At 44.4% G+C, this 16,528-nt stretch overlaps 1 protein-coding gene across 3 annotated transcripts in view; it reads right to left on the bottom strand.

The window, feature by feature from the left end:
- LOC105280344 (protein tiptop) overlaps positions 1-16,528 on the bottom strand; it is a 142,776-nt gene that overhangs the window by 124,572 nt on the left and 1,676 nt on the right. The gene's annotated exons all lie outside the window — the stretch shown is intronic.

Raw genomic sequence — 16,528 nt, 5'->3', positions numbered from 1 at the left:
TCCACTCTTCACGCCGCCTCTCTCTTTTCGCGCGTCCGTCCGGCTTCGCGCGCCTCCGAGTTTCGCGGCTAAAACTCACCAATTCGTCGTTTTTATTTTTTCATCACCAGCGGCGTATCTCGCTATGAGTTCGGTATCTCGCGAGAGTAGCCTGCAAGCCGCAGTTACTCGCTTCCGTGAGAACGAAGCGCGAGTGCGGTAAGTGCGCGTCACACACTCCGTGTGTTCCAGCCGACTTGATCGCGTTTCATAATGAACGATTATCAGCGATAATCAGCGTTAACCGCCGTCGACGGGCGATAAAGCAAAGGAAAGAGAAACAAGAAGAAAAAATGTTAATGAAGGCGCGCTTCATATGTGTCGTTGCGCAATGATTGATGCTAGTTCATTTGCGCTAGCCCCGACTGGTAATTGACTGGTTCTAATGAATCTCGGTACTCTAGGATTAAATGAATAATAAAAGGCACTTTGCGTTGATGCACCGAACATAAACGCAAATCCTCGCGAAAGATGTTTGGAGTTCGAGATCGGAGGATCTTAATTGCCGGTATTAAGCCCGGCGTCATTATGAATTCGCGCGAACGCGAACCGGAAACGAAGGAATGAAGTGAGAAACACAAGCGGGGGAATCTATACGGGGGAGAGCGCATTATACCGTCCGGTAGCTGCGACCGGCTGGGTTTGTTGTCGAGGAAACTTTAATTGGCTCTCGAATCCGAACGATTAATTAATCTTCGATTGACTCTCGACTACTAATGATTCATTATCGGGGATCTTTGTCTTTGCACAGAGGAGGTGCTCGACAGGAAAGAAATCGAAGATAGGAAATCGTGCCTCTTAACGATGCGGTTTCAATATTACGAGAGCAAGAAAAAACTTGGAATAATTTTAATTACTTCTGGCGGAAGGGAGAGCGAGGGATCGAACGAGAGGGCGGAGATAGGGAGGGAGGCTCGTGTCGCGTCGCATACATTGTCTCGAGAAATGCGGCCGATTATAAAACTCACCTCTGCGCGTAATCGCGTTTGCACGATGCACGAAAGAGAGTCTACTCGCTCACTTTTTTACATAGTTCCATAAATATTTTCTATCCTGCAATCTTCCGAGTCTCGCTCTGGCATCGGGTATTGAGACAAACTTTGTTAACATTTTATCTGGCCTTTTCTTTACGCACTCGCCACGTCGGATAATTTCTCTGTCACACACAGCCTTTTTGTTTTCTGTGTATCTAAATTATTATATATATTTAAACAGAATATGCGTCATGCGTTCGGTTAATGTGTATAAATTGAGCATAAGACTTTTCATATTCGCGCGTTATACATAAATTTTAAATTTTATTCAACTGAATTTAATTTATTAATTTGTGTATCGAAATTTAACAATGCTATGCGATGACGTTGACCTGCCACATTCATTACATCCACAATTTTATTCTAAATCAGGTTTGTGTGTCGCTGAAGGGATATTACACTTTAAGTACAACTTACTGATCGGAATAACGGTTATATCTTTCGTATGAAATAGAGTGTTCTCGATTTTAGTTACGTTCCATGCTCCTCTGATCCATTGGTCGCTTTTTCACACTTGGCTCAGCGATCGCTTGAAATGAGGAAGAAGAATTGACTCGCGGCACTGCTACGCCCGTTTTTCACTTGTGTCTCAATCATCGTTGAGTCTTGCCGAGCACGCTACGAGTTACTTAACATTAGCGTAAGTAGAGGTATGGAAATAGATCGTATCTGGAAATAATAATCGGTTTATCGAGCATAAACGGTGCCGCGCGATAAAAACACGGAAGCATACGCTTAATGAGGAATTATAATATCCCGACGCATCAAAAGTAAAGAGTCAGTTGCAAATGTGAATTTAATCCTGCCGTTACTAACTACACTTTATGAAATCTTCATGCGGCCGATATTAAAGGAGATATTAAAGGAGAGAAGGGAAGCGCAGAAAGCTCGCGCGATCGTTGAGTCTTACCTTATTAGATACTGATCGAAAGCAAAGATTTTAATTGAGATACGGTTTCAATGCGTGACCAGTGTAGTATAATTTACGTAGTTATATAATGGACGAGATAATATAATATTGTTTGATTCAGCTTGTAAAAGGGCTCCCTCAGAATCCTATTCTGAGATGTACAGATTGAGAATTGTACTTGTCATATTATATTAGTTGTATTGGATCTCTTTTCTCTTCTCCTTTTTCTCTTTTTCTTCTTTATCTTTCGACAAAATTAAAAAAATATATACATATACACTATATTTAAAAATTAGAGCAACCTTTAATCCAGAATTCAACTATGATAAATAAAATTTTACATAGCGCATCAACATTCTTTTAATTAAAATTAACTTAATTAAAATTAAGTTAATCGCGTACTGAAATTAACCGTGAGCTTTATAAATTCAGTGAAATCTAGATTTAAATAATTACATGTTTAACATAATCATATATCAGTGTGCATGCTTTTCATTATGCGGCGACACGCGGATATACCCAATATCCACTTGCTTCGTGCAGATACAGAAGCGAGATGAGACGATGCGGGAAACAAGTAAACCGAATGCTCGAATCGTTCGCTTCCATGCGCTCGCGGAGAGCATGGCAATTCCTCGGGCGTGCATTTACGCGAGCCCTAAAAAGGCAACGCCGCGGAGAAATGGGGAGCGTCAACGACGTCTCGGTCCACGAAAAGTAGACGACCGTCCGTTGAACCCATTGTCCATCCGGGCCGCGGCACCGATGACGCGGCGATGGTTTCCGGCAGCGTTGTATGCCGGCGAGACGGAGAGGGCGACACAGAGAGAGAGAGAAAGAGCCCGTTCGATACCGAGAGAGTACCCGCGAAAAGTGCGGACTCGAGATACGCGCGTTCGTAGGAAGGGAAACGAGAAGGGGGTGAACGGGCAGGGGAGGGTGGTCGTAGAGAAGGTCGGTGGCGGTTCACCAACACCGAGCCGGAATACGAGACGGAGCCCGCGATACACGTACGTATATGTGTGTGCGTGTGGATATATACGTATGTATATGTGTGTGTGTGTCTATGAGGGTATGTGTGTAGTGCGGATTCGACGTGGAGGCGAAGCTGTCCATCTCGCGGCACGTCGCGGTAGAATGGAGTCGTGGAGGGCGGCCGGGAGAAGTTGCGGGGCGAAGACGGGGGGTGCTTGGTTGGTCGAAGGTGGACGAGGAGTGGGTGGTAAAATGGGGGTGTTTGGGTGGCCAAACCCGGGGGAAGGGGGGTCGAGCAAGAGGGAAAAGCAAGGGGAGGAGGAGGAGCAGGTTAGGACGGCAAGGAGGGGTCCCCGGGGGGGACAGGGGGGGCAGCTGTCGCTCGCCCGGGCAGCAGACGTCTTCTGACCCGGCCGGTGGCTCAACTCGACTCAACTAGACTCAGCGCGCGCTGGCAGGAGGCAGCAGCCGGAGCGAGAGGAGGAAGCGGCGAGGGAGAGAAGGCTCGCCACGGAGGAGGTGAGAGCGCCGAGATGAGGGGGTTGCGCGGCAAGGAGGGTTGAACGACGGACGGACGGACGGACGGACGGACGGACGGACGCGGGGGGTGGACGCGCGGGAGCGGAGGCGGTAGGTGCATTGCTTTTCGCAGTAGAAGGTGGAGGAAGTTGGGGTCGTAAGGGTGGCAGGCGTATCGATCCGGACGGAGCTTGGCTGACGGCTGACGAGGCCGTCACGCGAGACGAGTCGAGACGAGACGGACGGACGGAGAAAGCCCCCTCCCGCCACCCTGTCCGCCCCGCGGTGCCCCTCTTTCGCCTAGCGGCTTCTGGAGGAGCGAGCCGGAGGGGGTGGGTTGCAGGGGCGTGCGAGAGATACTGCTTACTTCCCCTTCGGGGCCTCCTCGCCACGAAACAGTATCTAGATTGTACGTGTACGAATACAGCGTTCGTGGCCGTCGATGTGCCGCGACACGCGTGTCGTGCACGCGCGCGTGTACAAGGTGTCGGAAAAGTTGCGCCGAGCTACTCGGATGCGACAGGATATGGATGAGCCTGATGGATCCGCCGATCGGTCACTCGATCATACGAAATTTTGCGAATTTCATGGTATTAATAAATAAGAACATCACCGATTTATATTTTTGCTACGCGCGTTTTTGCAGTGCGGAATCAACTGGATAAATGATAAGGCAAACTGGAAAGTTAGGTCACGAATTCCTTCGATACTAAAGACTGTTCGGAATACTTGAAAATGTGCTTTGAATTTCTTCATGTAAATCCAAGATTTATCCAATAAATAGGTTTAAATTTTATTTAAATTTTATTTATCGTTTACAATTTTGTATCACGATGATGTGTTTTCTCAAAATTATGTAAAATCTCGCGCGACATTCCTCGACTTACATTTCGTAATTAACATCAATATATATCCAATCTTAAATTTTATTATTATAATTTCACTCAATATAATTTGGACAAACAAAAAATTCGGATTAGATTTTTTCTTCAATTTAATTCTGAAAATTCTCAAGTGCACCTTGTATGTGGCAGCGTGTCTATGTGTGTGCGTGTGTGAGTAGTACTTTACGCGCGAGGCGTTTCACCCTTCGGACTCCCTGTAGGGGTTTGCGTTTACGGGTTTTGGCTGCGTGTTCTCTCGCTCTCTTTCTCTCTCTCTTTCTCTCAGTGAATGTCGCTCTACCAGTGTAGGGGTGGATGGATCTTTCTTCGGTGAGAAGGCAACGGTGAAGGTTTTCGAACATTTCTAAGACGCTCTCTTATCGACTCTTAATCGTTTAATAATTTTAGAAAGAATCGGTGTGTATTAATGAATATTGTTACTAGATTCTCGCGAGATATGTTATATTATATTTCTAAGACAGGGCTCAAAATAACTAAAGAATCTGTAGAATCTGTAGAAAAAAAATAGTATCTAAATAATCTTCGATTTCTAAGATCTAGATTTAACAAGTTTAAAATAAACTCGTTATTTTCAGGCCAGAAACTTGTTGCGGATTCTCTCGTGACACATCACGTTCACAATCTTTTTTCCTTTTACTTAACCTTTCAGTTTACATTGCAATTCATTATGCTCAATAGAATTTGCAAGAAAATTGAATAATCATATCGCCTCCTTAGTTTCTAATGCAATTCGAAGACAAGCTTTCCTCACTAGTCAGAGAGCAATACAAATCGTACACCAATTGCTGCACACGCTTCGATTACTCGCGTCTGCCTTAACACGCTGCGTCAAAGAAGAATTCGCTGGAGGAACCGGTGTTTCGTCGAGCCGGTATCACGCGCATCCGATACAACGCGAATCCCTGGACGCGCGAGGTCCCGGGGCGAATGTCAAATGCGATCACCCTCAGAAGCTGCTCACCGAGATGGAGGATCCTAGGATCCGCTTTGTCGGTGACTTATCGTTAACGGCGTTTGTGCGTGCGTGCGTGCGTGCGTGTACTGACCGTGCGTCTGCTCGTCTGTGAAGTTCATGTCGTGGAAGCCACCAAGGTACGGTGGCTTGCACCCTTCGCTCCCACCCTCGGCTGCCCTCCGCAACCGACAAGCGTGACCAGCTCCTCCGCTCCTTTTCCCTCTACCGTCATGTTTCTCGTCGTACTCTCGGTCGCCACCCCTGAGCCACCCCGTTCGAGCGTTGCGAGCCACGAGCCTCGTTTTGCGCGTTTTTAATTGTAATCTCTTTGCAACTATTAAACTATTGTGTCCTTTTTATTCTATTGTCATTGTATTAAATAATTGTTTGGAATTGTTTGAAATACATTTCTGCAGATTGCAATCGTATAACTGATCCGGGTTACCCAAAAACCCAAAAACCGTTGTATTAAATAATTGTTTTGAATTGTTTGAAATACACTCCTGCAGATTGTAATCGTATAAGGATGACAAACTGCTTCATTTGGTAAATAATTAATTTTTTAAAATACAAATAGTATCATAAAACTCTTCGGTTGGATAGAATGTTTTATCCCCAATCGGACTATTCGCTCATGTAAATGACTCTACATATTTTCGCGCATATGTATCTGTTCCGTCCGTCTGCGCGGTACGATTTTAAATCCAACTTCCCTCAGTCTCCCGGGCCAGACCCAAGGAGAGAATGACAAACGCGAGACATGAGCATGCCATGGAGCGCACACCATGACCGGTCGCTTTCTAGTCCATGGCGTATCTTGTGGGCAGCGGGTCTCTCGTTTCGCGCATTTACCGGCGGTTTGTCGTTGTGATTTAGCTATCTGCTGGTAGCGTTGAATTACGGTGCACGCACCGCGCGCGGAGGGTGGCACGCAAGGAAGGGAGCGCTCGTGCAAGGGAGAAAGAGAGAGGAGGTAGAGCGAAAAAGAAAGAAGAAAGAGAGAAAGAGGGAAAGACCGAGTCAACGCACCACCATCGCCTTCCATCTACTTCTTCCGCGGCCGGCTGCGCCGCGGGACTTGTCGCGAAGGCAAAAGGCTCTCGCCGCGTGCAAAGGCCAAACACCGAAAGTCACTTAAGCGTGCCTGCCGGCGCGCCTCGAACGGTGGTTCGTTTTGGAGTGGCACGGCCTGTCAACTCTTACGCGAGAGAGAGCACCGGTGCATTCTCGTCCGGTGATCAACGCAGTCGCGACCCGCAGCTCGGAGGAATGGCCCACTGATAACGTTCTGGCATGCTGGACCTCTCGAGCGTCTGCGGAGGTAACGCTTCCGACGCGCGTGACTTGATATTAAAAAAAAGATGATTCGCTTCTCTGTATCAGATATCGATTTCCAAAAGAATTTCTCTGCGAGGGATTGGCATCAAAGAGGAGCATTTTCGCGTATCGATGCATCCCGCAGGAATAAATCACTCCACATAATGAATGTTAAGTGTCGCACGTTTCGAGTTACTGAGAATATTTAATTTCGCGTTGTAATTTCGACGTATTATTACTGCCTACATTTAATGCAGCAATTTGACACGTCACGCTCGCTAATCGCGTTGAAGCTCCCGTCTGCATTGAGAAACGCGTTCGCTGCGACGTGCAGCACGATTGGTGATCCTGATACATTATTAATACATCCTAACAATGCGTAATGCGTGATAATAGCAACCTGACGTTTCAACGTATCCCCAACACCCGTCACCACCGCTTCGACACCACCAGCGTCGAGCTGGCACGGATTCCAACGTGCTCTCGCGATCTCCCATTTCGGTTCCTTATTTCGATTAAAAAGGTCGGAAAAGCCCGCGATACTGACAACACCCAGATCAGAATTTGTGCGATACTCTCTTTTCTCTGCATCTTTCGATCAATTGAAATCAACGTTCATCCTTTTGAAAGTGCAACTAATTAAGCAGCGTGAACTTATCGATAAATTCCAAGTGTCAATAACTTTTTTCATTGTTAATTTTTTGCTGAATATAGCAGAACCGTGGATTGAACTCGCAATTGCCTTGCGTATTACGTATCCCGCCTGATCTTGTCATCGCGGGAAATCCGAAGGCGCGCGACGTTTGCCATCCGGACGGATTTCTCCCGCCGTAAGAATAGCGCATTTATTTCAGCGTGTTCTGTCGACGACTAGCCGGTTTCTCGCAATGCACTCGTCGTCGGTGACTCGAACGGCGAGGAGCAACAAATCACTCGGTAAACATAAAACTACAGAGTCCGGTACGGATCGGCGTGAGGCCGCGCGGAGGATGCGCTTTGATGTGCTCTCGCCCACCACCCGCGAGCGTCACATGGCAGCTCCTTTATGGCAGCCATCGGGCATCTGTCATGCGGCCGTCTTTTTCTACGGCTAATTTATTAGTACCGCTTAGAGAGCGGGACGAACTCGGCGGGGAGGGATCCGGTGAGGGAGAGAGCGAGCGACATGGAGGAATCGGCGTCGGCGTCAACGGCGGCGTCGTCGGGTGTAAATCGGGAGACGGATCGGTCGGATACGAGAAACGGCGGATTTTACGAGTCTCGAAAATAGGGTGCGAGAGGCGTCCGCGAGCGTTCGCAAGACGATGAGCGGCGTCGCGCCGTTAAATGACTCGTCTCGAACGAGGATATTGACGGCGAAAAGAGCGTCCCCGAAGACGTCGGCATGCCGCTCAATGCTGATGATTATAATGTTATGTGACGTTGTGTCGTGTCGTTTGTAAAGGACCGATACTTTTAGCCTGCGAGCGAGAAAGAAGAGCTTGGAACCGGAAATTCTAATCTTACATGGATTGCGCGAAACTGCGGCATTTTTAATCGATTTGACGGCTTAGGATGAATGTAACATGTAAAGTTTTATTCTATGGATTTAAAATTTATCATTAAAATGTTGTATTTTTGCATTTTCGGATTTTTGAATGATGTTAGGAAGTTTATACTTTTAAATATTCTTACTGTTTCCTTATTTCTGATAATTATGCAAATAATTTTCCTCGGAAGTTACATTAGACTGACAGAACAAATTTGTTTGCGAATGCTTTGTCAGATGTACAAACTGTATCAAGCGGAACTTCGTTCTACATTCTTGTTATAACATAATTCTATTTTTTTGTCTATGCAAAATGATGAAAATAAAAACTTAGCATGTGATGTACTTATCTACTATTATTTCTCAATTGTAACAATTCATTTCTTATACAATAAAACGGCACAAAGTGTCTCTCACTTCTCTCACGAGTCTAATCGACCTATCTTCTTTGTTTCTCACTCATCAGCACTGATGAAAAGTATATGCGGATGTTCATACCACGTACCAAAAGTACATACCACACGATATTTTGTTCATGATTCTTAATTATAATTCACATTATCCGAAATCGACGAAGACTGACTGATGAGGATGTGTGATGTCTTTTCTCATTGCGCAACCTTGACTTGTTCGACAACAAGTCCGCTTTAATAAACAAGGATATTTCTTGTTTTTCAATGAATCGTCTGCGATGATCGCGTGATTAGCAAGTCTTGATAACATGTTGATCATCTTTGATGGAGAACGCGTGTTTGACACGACTGACAATCTTCTCGACAATTTCAAAGGCGAACGTATTGTTTCCGCGGGCAAATCGATTAGTCATAAGCAAACGCCCTTACGATTCACCGGCCGGATCGTAACGCGAAATTAGGATGAACACAATTAAGCGGAACGAGTCCCGACGCGTTATACGGCGCCAATCTCAAACGCTCGTTATAAGAAACTGTCGTGCAGCGTGTTAAATGCCGCGATGTTGAAACCGCGTAATTCCCATGTTCTTTCGAAATGAGAATGTCCGCCCTTTCGTCTACCCCCCGCCGGTGCAGTGCGGTCCGTCTGGTGCGCTAGAAATCTGCATATGGCGCAAATACGATTTGGGACGTATCAGGCTGTCAATTGCTCCTTGGAGATTCTATCAATAAAACACGGTAAGCGACACATGCCGGTTTAAGTACACGTGTACCAGATGACCCGACTGCGCAATGAAAATTGTAAAATGTCTGTTTCTGCCATATGAATTCTTGAGTGGTCGTCATCGATCATGCTTACCATTTGCATACGAGCGAATTCAAATGTTGCGAGATATCGTCGCGACTGAAGACGGCGAAGTGAAAGAAAGAAAGAGAGAGAGAGAGAGAGAGAGAGAGAGAGAGAGAAAGAGAGAGAGGAGGGGTGGCGGGAAGAGAGAGAGGCAGAGAGAGAGAACGAAAGAAGCATCGGGCTCCCGTGAGCGAAGTCTCATTTATCTCGAGATATACTGCATTCGGTGTATTTGCCCGTCGATGCGGCATTGCGTGTAAATCATGATCACCGGAAATAATGGGAGCCGATTAGAAAGCTGACTCCGCGCTTGATCTATGGGCATAACGCGGAAATCTAAGCGTCGAACCGTTTCACACGCGGATACGTCTTTAATATCTGCCGAAGATAGCTCTTCCATTCGTCATCGTTTCTCGCCGTGGCCGTCCGCGCAAAAATCCCGAGAACCAGCTTCTGCCGGCGCGCACAAAAGTGCATGATTGCGCCGGTAATCGAGCGCGTCTAACGGCACTCGTCTCTCTGCCCGCAAAAAATTATTTCGCTTCTCGATCCATATTGCCGCATCTACTCGCGCTATTAGACATCTAGACTCGTTACGGGACGAAAAAGTTACGTCGATTCATTCTCATCGATCTGACCTGAGCTGCTTTTTCTCATGAAGTCTGTCTCACACACAGATTCGTCAATTCATCAGATTTCAGTTTGACCACTGAAGAAGAAAACTCGGAGCAGAGATTGACAATGATTTTTTGGCAACCGTTTAATCCGCATTCGCATAGTAATATTCATATTTTGTATTCCATGCAGTTCAACGTATGTAATTAAGTTTGATTCTATTTAATTCATGAGTATGTCTGATTTCTCTTCCGGGAACTGTCCAAACACTAGTGCTTGAAAAACCTAATCAAATTTTCAAAATGCGTACAATTCTCAAAGGAATTATTAATTTTTGATTAATCTACCTGTTTGATTAAAATCCTGTGGAAAAGGTTAACGAGCGCGTAAAACACCGTAGCCATAATTAAATCACACGTGTCGCTTTATGAAGAGCGTTTCTGGACATGTCCGTCGACTTTCAAACAATTAATGCCAATGTTCAATTACGGAAAGTACGATAAAATTGATCATATCTCGAACATAGAGCTGTCTGCTTAACTTTCATCCGCTACGTAGTGAATAAATACACGTTAACCTTAATTACACCTAACTCCCTTGCTAAAACGTATATTAACTTACTTCAACGACAAACAGCTTTCTACGCATAGAGCATTTTTGTAAATGTTCGTATCTGACATCGCAAAACGCCCACTCGAACGAGCACCAAATGCACGATGTAAGAAGAAATCATGCGAGCGCATGAGACTATCGCGCGGATTATTATAGATCTATTCAATGAATATTTAATTACCATAAATTGCAGAAATGTCATTTTGCTAAAGATTACGTTCCCGTGTGCAGTTGTGAGATTTCCTACATATTGAATTCTCGTTCGAATTCAAAGTTATAAAATCAGCCGTCAGAATTATAATACACGAGAATGTGGCTATATGATATAAAGTAAGATATCATGAAGAAAACAGAACCGCGTTTTCAGGATTCCGAAAATTACATTACCGAATAATTATCGTGGAATTCTGAAAGTTATAGAAATAAAATACAAGAGCTAGAGAAGATGAATATTTATAAGCCTTTTCTGCTTGTCGTCGCATTATTTATAAAATGCAATATAATTAAGGATAGCAACCGGTAGAATTAATGCAAATCGCAAGAGAGAGATTCTGCGTCTTTCAATAATATGTCATGATCGTTTTCAACTTTATCGAGATGCTAATAATAACCATTCCTATCAGATCGCTCGATCTATGCAAACGTTTCAACATCGTAGACGAAACCATAAATTTTCAACGGAGACTTCCTTCCATTTCGCTGAATAATCAATTTTTCTGGTGACACAAAATCCTCATAACCAAGCCAGAGACGTATCGCTTTTTTTTATCAAAGAGAAGAATTTATGACGACAGGTAAGGGTGACCTGCAGATCCCAAAAATCTCGTCATTGTTTGAGGTGAAAGTTTTCCGCAATAGATGCCACTCAGTCTCGTCTCAGGTCACTGGAGATTTTTAGATCACGTCAGATGCCCACAGGTATATGCGCATATATATGCGTGTTTCCATGGCCGGGCTTCATCGTGAAACTTCTAACAGCACGTTTCACAGGTTTTGCTTCAGGTAAACGTAAATGGGAAGCAACGCAGCTCCTGCGAATCAACTGGAAAAACTTGACTCCGTCAAGAACTTTTCCATCAAAGAGCTCTCCGCATCCATAATTTCCTGGCGGCAATTTTCGAGAACATTGCGTCGTATCGGAGACGTTTATTTTTATCGTTCTTTGTGCGTAAACACGCGCCGAGCGCGATCATTTGGTTAACATATGTAGATCATTTGGTCGTGGAATGACAATTCTGTTTTAGACTCTTTTTTCACTTCATCAACTTCAGAAAAATGAGAATGTCATATTTAGATTCGCGAAAATGTTTTGTTATGTATCCAGCCAGAAATCTAAGTCACTTTGCAGCACGTGTACAAATTTTTCATAAGTATTTTATGAAACTGATATTTACGTTATAAAATTAAATTAAAATTAAACTAAATTAAAATTAAATTAAATTACGTTAAAATTAAAATATGCAAATATAAAAAACACAAATGTATTTGCTGCATCTTAGAATTAAAATAGATAATTTTTAATGTCAAATGGATGAAGATAGATTAAATATTTTCGAGCATTTCATGTGTAACATACGTTTAAGCTGAGACATCTCATCGCGTCTCTTGTGGCTTACATAGCACATATTTCTAGACGTTAACACGCTGGTGACGAAAGGATGTCAACCGGTGTCCAATCAAGGACGCGATGAGTGAAGCATTAATCCGGAAATGCCTAGTTTATTCGCATGGTGTGAGTCAGGAGTAGGAATGTGTCTCATTAAAATTGCAAAGGAAGAGACGTGAACTTTAAGTCTGCACCACCGACAAGATTACAGACTTGGCTTGTCCGCGGCCACATACGTGGCACAGATCGATATGTCTCGTAGGTCTTTTAAATCCGATGCAGCGTTGCTTTTTCAGGAACGGTCGAAAATCGATTTCTCAACCGTGCGCGCAGGAAAGAGAGAAAGAAGGAGAATCATAACAGCGACGAGACGCTCTAAATATAATTGGAGTCCGAAGACTTCAATATTGAATAAATGAAGCGCGTTTGTCGGCGAATCAATCATCCCCATTTGGTTATCCCGGTTTCGTCGTGATAGTTCTTGTCGCCTAAAAACCTATAGTTGTTCTTCTCTCTCTCTCTCTCTCCCTCCTTGACTTCGTAATTCCGTGACCGCCAAAAATACTCGATGGCAACTCATGCAACCATAGCGCGTTGTCTTCCTTATGAATGAAGCGCTGCGATTTTATTTCCGGCGATTTCAGGCGTTGCCGAAATCGAGGAAGTGAACATCGCGCGTTGCGACACCGCGTCCAGAATAAAGTCTTAACGAACGCCGCTTTCTTTCCGCTGGCGGCAGTTATTTTCGGCGGTGGTAGTGTGATCTTTCCCACGCGACGAGAGTGCGACGCAATGAAAACTCAACAAAGTACCACGATGCAAATTTCGGGCATGGAGGCCCGAAGGATGCATCGAGGCTGCACCTGTTGCATCGAGCGTGCGAATGTTAGTAAATGTTGTATATCTCCTCCGCGCGAGGAACCGGCAAGTAGTTCGGAAAATTGTATTTAAAAATCGATACGAGTGCTGAAGCACGATACAACACCGCGTCAACCGCATTAATTCTCTCGCGAAAAAGTTGCGATTATACAAATGCAAATGCAAACAAACAAACGTAAATTAACGTTTGCACGTACTGAAAATAATATCACGGTACGCACAAATGCGCGATTGTAAGAGATAAAGTAATGATGTGTACTTGTGTGTGCACATTTTTATAGAGTTAATTTTAATTAATTTAAAAAATTTTAATGTAAAGAGGGAGAGAGAGAGAGGTATGTGCAGAGTATATCTTTATTCACAACAATTCGCTTGAAATAGCTGTTACTCATCAGAAAATTATCGATTGAAAAATATCTTCATCCAAACTGCACGTTTTCGATATCGTGGAGTGCACTAACCGCGATGGCGACCATGATATACTATTTCCTATCTTCAATTGGAGTAGTTGGAAGCCTCAGCTTTTTATCTCACTGACCCTCGATGCAAGGCGAATGCTCGTACCAGATAGAACGTATCCGATCTCCGATGACGAGAATATGGCCGAGCGGACGTGATCGTTCCTCCATAATATACTGCTAATTAGATCTCCGGGTCTATCGGGAGCGCAGCTCGATCGCGCGATCGATAGCCGGCAGATCGATTCGCAGGAATCAGCGTGCCTTACGGATCCTTTCACCGGAATATCGTAAATTAAACGGAGAAATTAGCCGCGCCATAGCTCGCCGCGGCCCTGCTGACTATATATTTTATCATTTCGTTTAAACTCGCACACGTCTACTTTCGCTGATGGCTTCATCGTCTCGCATGGCTGGAGACTTTCGCACTCGTTTCCGGTTCAGATAAGCCGCTGATTAGCAACTCGCATTTTCGAAAAATACTCACCGAAATGCATCCCCTTCGCTGCTGTCACGTGGATTATTACAATGTACCAACTAGATAACTCAGATAACCCAGATAACCAGGCTGCAGTTATCAGATAATCATCAGCTAATTTGTTCAATTTCCGAGAACTATATTTATACGCAAGAGCCGCGATGCACGCTGAATGCGCGCGCGCGATGAGCAGGTTTTCTCGCGGGAACCAATTTGTGCAACGTCTACGTGACCACTCGGAACGCTCGAATCTCGGCGAGGAAAATCAGCTGGGATCGGAAATCGCCTTGACCGTCGAGGGTGCAACTAAGGGTGTCGTCCAGGGTACCGACAAAAAAGCATGAGACTTGGCAGTGAAGTTCCGCGGACTAGCCGCGAATTTATATTTGCGGCCGGCATCGCGTGGTGCGGTACGTGCGTGCGCCGCAACGCGGCGCGTCGCGACGGCGCGCCCGCGTGCGCGAGCGGGCATGAGATTTATCGGCGCTTGGCCGAGTTTCGGTAAGGCAAGTTGAGTGAATTGTAAATGTTTCCGGCAGAACTTCACCAAGATGGCGTCCCATCTACCGCCACCGGGGGCGAGTTTGTTTACGCCTCATGACTCCCCACGTGGGAAAGACAGCATGGCGCGCGTCACGGCCCCGAACGCACGTATCGCCTTGGCCTGACGCGACTGCACCGTTCCGCTCTACCCATCTGCCGAGAGATCGGCAGCGTAATGGCGTGCTCACCTTCGCCCCGTCCTCAACCTTACTCAACGAGAAAAGGTGAGGACACGTAGATCTTTTGGTCTTTTAGCCAACAGAGCGTGCTTGCTGTGAGTTTTGTGAGCAGGAAGGTTTTGACCCTCGTGCGAGAAGCCTTACATGATTCTTCGTCTCACTTTAGATAAATTTTGAAATAGAATTTTGTGTGTGTGTGTGTGTGTGTGCGCGCGCGCGCGCGCGTGTGTGTGTGTGTGTGTGTGTGTGTTAAGTACAAGAATGTAACTTACGTGTATTGATCGTAAAGAGTTGATGTAATTTTTGAGGAAAGTTAATAAAATGTTTCAATAAAAGAAAAGATAGCAAAGATTGTATGTGGAAAGATAATGTAAAGATAAAGGATATTGGAAGCTATTTTAGCACATATATATTCTAATTTTCTATATTTCATTCATTATTTCAATAATTTTCGTTATTAGATTCCTTAAAATAACTAGAGAGAAAGATTAAAAATGTAAATTGTGTTATAAATTGCTTAATATACTAATCTGCAGAAAGAAAAATATATATTTGTAAATATTGGTAGTATATATTTTATATTTATATGGTTTTTACTTTTCATTTGCATTTTTCATGTAATTTAAACTTTATTGCTTAAATAAGCATTAGTCGAAAACTCAGTATTAATTTTTAAGTATATAAAAATAAAATCCGAGAGAAATGTGTTTATCTAATCTCTGAATAAACTAGCAAACAATTTAACTTAAAACGTTATGAAATGTATTATTTCTTAAAGAGTGAATAGGAATTAGAAGTTGTTTCAGAATTTTGTTTTTAAATACAGTCTTTAGGTATTTATGAGCGAGGCTTGACGGAAAACAATTTGCATTAGGTCATTTATTTCACAGAAATTATACACATCTCATACATTATACACATCGTGCATGAAACTCGCATTATAAAAGTTGGCGAGAAAAGGGAAAATTGATTCCTGATTTGTCGATAATTTCTATTATAAAGTATTCTAAAAAATCTGACCTCACTTAACTCACACGTTTTATGCGACACATTTCTCTCTCTCTCAACTCACATGTATCCTAAAATTACTCACGCTATCGATGCCGCACAAGCGGCGCCTGAACGAAATAACACTCCATTCAACTCTTAATTTACCGCTGACAACAGTCAACGTATTTTTTTGTCGAGAACTTCAGGGGATATTTTATCGGGTAAATACTTGAAGAGAGTAAACCAGATTCGCGCCGCCGAATTGTTCGAACTTTCCGCGCATTGAACGCGCATCGGTGCAAGACGCAAGTTCGCTCCGGTTCATCGCGAAAAAGGCATTTCCTATTTCTTTAATCCCCGCATTAAAAGTTTCTCGCGCGATAATATCCACCGTGCATGACAGTGGTGTAACTTAGGAACTCCGGCAGCGAGGAACGCGTGAATGCTAAACTGGTAGTAAAAGACATTCTACGACTTTATGGAAGCTCCCTTACGATCACCCGGACATTTTTCTCCGTTTTAATTAATCCATAAACACGCGCTGCAGAAATGCAGTAAATCGCAGCGCTGCACCTCGAGAATTTCGTCCCGGCGTGACGGCCTGCCGTTGCTCACGACGATCATCAAGTAACAGTCCAATTGAGCTCGTCGCATCGATCATGGCGACCGGATTTTTGCACGCGTCAACTATTGGCGCCGTGCTCGTGGGGCACCGCGCTGATC

The sequence above is a fragment of the Ooceraea biroi genome, chromosome 1 (genome assembly GCF_003672135.1).
Source record: "Ooceraea biroi isolate clonal line C1 chromosome 1, Obir_v5.4, whole genome shotgun sequence".
Lineage (NCBI taxonomy): Eukaryota > Metazoa > Arthropoda > Insecta > Hymenoptera > Formicidae > Ooceraea > Ooceraea biroi.
Note: the sequence above shows the minus strand (reverse complement) of the source record. Positions and strands in the feature narration are given on the sequence as shown.